Here is a 4,568-nt window from a genome sequence, read left to right as displayed (position 1 = left end):
TGATCCTGCCTCATTAACATATAGCTCTTAGGATTTGCAATACAAAACGGAGGCAGATCACAAAACGGAGGACACCCACACTCTGGGAATCATGGCCTAGCCAAGTTGACACATATTTTGGGGCAGCACAATTCAATCCATAACAGGATGGTTGGAGGGAAATTGCATGAGAACCAAACTGTATTACGCTAATATCATTCTGTTTTTCATTTCTCCATCTTACAGATATTTCTTGATATCTTCTCTATCCCAGTATGTGTTGGAGATTGCAGTAGCTAGCCTCCAAGACAACCCCAATGATGCCTGCCCCTTTGGTTACCACAGCCTGTATAGTGCCCTCCCACACAGTCCCAGGGCAGAAGTGAAGGCACATCACTTCCAGCACTAGCGTATGAAAGACTGTGGCTTTTGTCTTGGTGTTCTATCACTTTCTTGCTCTCTCTGTTATTTGGATCATTTGCTGTGCAGGAGCAACCCCGAGGTTATAGGTCCATGAGGTGAGGAACTGAAGCCTTCAGCCAACAGGAAGTGAGGACATCAGCATGAGTGAACTTGGACGCAGCCTTTCCTGCCCCACTCGAGCCTTGAGATGACTCTGCAATCTCCTGAGGCCGCCTGGCCCACAGAAACAGTGTGCAATAACATTTGTTGTTTTAAGTTGCCAAGTTTGGGGCTAATCTTTCTTTCTTTTTTTTTTTTTTTTAAAGAGATATGTTGTGTTTAGTGGTAAAACTCAGCACACTCCAACATGGGGCATGGGCTAGAGTTGATGCAGCAGGGTCGGGCAGGTGACTTCATGGAGGAGCCTGAGGAAAACAAATGCATAGGCCAGGCATGGTATTCTGGTCAATGCAGGAAGAACAGAGGACGAAGTAGGCAACCATCAAACAGGACAGCGGCAGACAGGGCAAAAGCCCAGAATGGCATGAGAGAAGAGCTGCTTCTGGAGAGACAGTTTCCTGGCATAGACAGTGACCCCGCTGCCAAACAATGGCCCAGCGCTGGCCCCTGAACCAGCCGCGCCAACTGTGGCAGCCCCAGCACCAATAAGCTTGGCCTCTGAGTCAATGTCCTGGGAGACAACACTTATGTGGAACTCCTGTCTGGCCACCTGGAGCGGGGAAGGCCGGTTAGACAAGATCTCTGGCTTACTCAGGAACGAGGCAGACATAGGCCTCATGAGACCCCTGGTACAACAGGGTCAGAGTTCTTCAGTTTCTAGGTGAAACTGCAAGGTAAAAAAAGACGAGGGAGGAGATGGAATATGGAAGCAGAAATACTCGCATTTCAGAAGTCCTCCTGTAATGTGTGAGATACCGGGTAAAGGACTCTAACTCCAGTGCCCCGTGTTCTCCATTTTTTCACTCTCAAGTTTAGCCCTGGGTCTCCAGTTTTGGGGTCATTTGTCACACAGCAACAGATAACTATGTCAGGGTTACATCAGCAAATAAAACAGACAGAAATTCCTGCCCACATAGTTCTGACATTCTATGGAAAAGAGACAGAGCCTAAACAGATAAAGAAGTAGAACTCACAGTACGTCAGATAGTGGTCAGTGTGATGGAGAAAAATAAAGCAGGGAGGTGGGATGAGGGGATGGGGGTTAAGTTGAAAAAGGGAGATCAGGGAGGGTCTCAGCGACAAGGGGTCATTTAGGCAAAGCCCTGAAGGAGGTGAGGGGGTGAGCCTCCCAGATATCCCAGGAGAAGAGCAAGTCAGACAGGGGGACAACAAAAGCATAGGTACTGAGGTGGTAGCATGTCTGGGGCATGTGACCCAATCAGAGCACACCTTTTATAAATTTTACTACGAGATTTACTATCCTCACTAGGCTTGGCTTTGACCACCTTGTCATTCTACCTGTTGGATCAAGGAGGTTGGAACACTGACCCCTGCTGCTCTCTTGTTCTCTCCCTACAATGCCAGGACCCTAGACACTGGCTCCATGGCACCATTCCTGGGAGTGGCCCTCATTCCCTACAGGGAGTGGCTGCAGTTGCAGTGATTATACTTTCCCAGCTCCTCATTGTGCTAGGAGCCCTGGTGGTGCAGTGGTTAAGGCATTTGATTGCTAACTAAAAGGTTGGTGGTTTAAACCCACCAGCTGCTCCGTGGAAGAAAGATGACGCAGTCTGCTTCCGTAAAGATTTACAGCCTTGGGAATCCAATGAGGGTCACTACGAGTTGTAATTGATTGACAGCAGTGAGTTTGTTTTTTGGTTTTTTAATTGTGCCAGGTGATCTGGGACAATATTCAAGCAAAACTGCAAGCTGAGAAAAATGACGGCAGAGATGCAATGGGAAGCAGAAATACCCAAATTTCAGACACCCTCCTGTAGTTCATGGGGCAGACCACTGAGAAATCTAACTCCAGCCTGCTTACTGCACTTGTAGGTTATAGTTTGTAGTTTCCCTCTCTGGAGCAAGTGAAATACAAAGTGCATCTCCATATCCCACCATAAAAGTTCCAGAATAAAAACCTAATCTGCCAATCTGGTAGTGCATACCCACCTTCCTTCCCAGTATCAGATTTGCTGCTTGCAAGTGACCCATGGGTCTGAGGACTCCCTCTTCCTTCCTCCTCTCTTTTAACCTAAGGATACCTGTCTTGTCCTCCAGTGACATCTTCAGAGCCCTTATGGCTTCCCACCAGCAAGTCCATGGCCACAGCAACCATATTTTGTAGATCAAAGATCAAGATGGAGAGACTCCCACAAGCCTGAAGTTAGAGCATAGCATGATAGAACTCTGAAGCCTCAGCTCTCCCAGGAAATGGAGGTCACAAAGTAGCCAAATATCCCTCAAGAGACCCACACATCCTGAAGGGGCAGAGGAGTCATTCATTCATTCACTCATTCATTGAACAAGTATTTCTCAAACATCTGCTGTAGTATGCCAGGACTGGGAAACAACAATGAACAACACAGAGTTCCTGTCCTGGGAATGCTTACAGCTGGCTGGGTCAGAGGGAAAAAATGCATAGGCCAGGCATGGTGCTTCTGGTAAACACAGGGAGGACACTGTCCTAGTCCAAGGGAGGACCAGGGAGGGGTGTATATGTGGTGAAGTCATGAGAGGGTTCCACAAGAAGTGACTGCTTAGCTGAGATTTGCAGGATGAATAGGAGTCAGTCAGGTAAAGAGGAGAATGGAGTCCAGGCAGAGGGGACAGCTTGTGCAAAGGTCCTGAGGTGAGAGAGGTGGCAGAAGGGGCAGAGGCTGGAGGGTCTTGCAAGTTTTATCCTCAAGGGTCATGGGGAGCCAGGCAGTGACACAGTGAGATTCGCAATTTAGAGTCATCACTTTGTTGTTGATGATGAGTCATTCCCACCCCTACCCCCCTCACTTGCAACATACACACTTAGGGGTTTGCTCTCTCATGACCCCATGGCTGAGCACCTCAGGCTAAGGCAGGAGTTTTTGGGGACACCACAGCCTAGGTTGGCCCAGCCTCCAGGATGGGGAGATAATGACAGCCTCCTTTTTCTCTGCACCCCACCCCACCCAGCAGACTTCAGGGTCAGGTTCCAAGGGCTGCTATATTGGGCTCTCGTGGGTGAGGGTTCCATTCCACCCTGCCCATGATGGGCTGGCTTTTCCCCAGGATGGGGGTCATTAGTATCTCCAGAGTGGCAGGCCTCCTCCCTAGAGCCATGGCGCCCAAGATAACAGGGCAGCCTGAGAGCTATTTATGAAAAGGCAGTGGAGTGTGGGGTGGGCAAGTCCCCACGGGACTGGGGACTGCTGCCACAGATAGCAATTGGGGCGGGAAGGCTTTCTAAATTACAGCTCCCGGAATAGAGGGGCCCATAGGGAGTGGCGAGGCATCCTACCAAGGAAGCCCTGGCAGCCTGCCAGGCACATCTGGGCTCTAGGCCCTGCCGCAGGCACAGGCAGGGGTGACCATACACTGGCTGGGCCATGGGGGACTCCATTCATCCTTGGCCAAGGCAGCCAGGCAGCCGCAAGGTGGGATGAGTTGGTGGCTGGAGGCTCCTAGGGTGTGGGGAACCAGCACAGTGACCTTCTGTATGAGACAAGGTTGGGAGAGAATGAAGGAGGGGGTGACATCTTGCCTGTCTGTCACACATCTTTGTGGATAGTTCATTTAAGTCTGAGATATAAAAATAACAAAAATAACAGCAATTCATGTACTAATAGCAGCAGTTAATAAATCAAAAGATGTATTGCATTGGGCAAATCTGCTGCAAAAGACCTTGTGAAAGTGTTAAAAAAAAAAAAAAGTAAAGATGTCACTCTGAGGACTAAGGTGGGCCTGACTCAAGCCATGGCATTTATAATCACCTCATATGCACGAGAAAACTGGACAATGGGTAAGGAAGACTGAAGAAGAATTGGTGCATTTGAACGTTGGCAAAGAATACTGAATATACTTTGGACTGCCAGAAGAACAAACCAATCTGTCTTGGAAGAAGTACAGCCAGAATGCTCCTTGGAAGTGAGGATGGAGAGATGTCATCTCACTTACTTTGGACATGTTATCAAGAAGGACCAGTCTCTGAAGAAGGACATCAGGCTCAGTAAAGTGGAGCCCAGGTTGGCCCAGCC

Source organism: Orycteropus afer, unplaced genomic scaffold (assembly GCF_000298275.1).
Source record: "Orycteropus afer afer isolate SDZICR_OR568_19922 unplaced genomic scaffold, OryAfe1.0 scaffold00085, whole genome shotgun sequence".
Classification (NCBI taxonomy): domain Eukaryota; kingdom Metazoa; phylum Chordata; class Mammalia; order Tubulidentata; family Orycteropodidae; genus Orycteropus; species Orycteropus afer.
Note: the sequence above shows the minus strand (reverse complement) of the source record.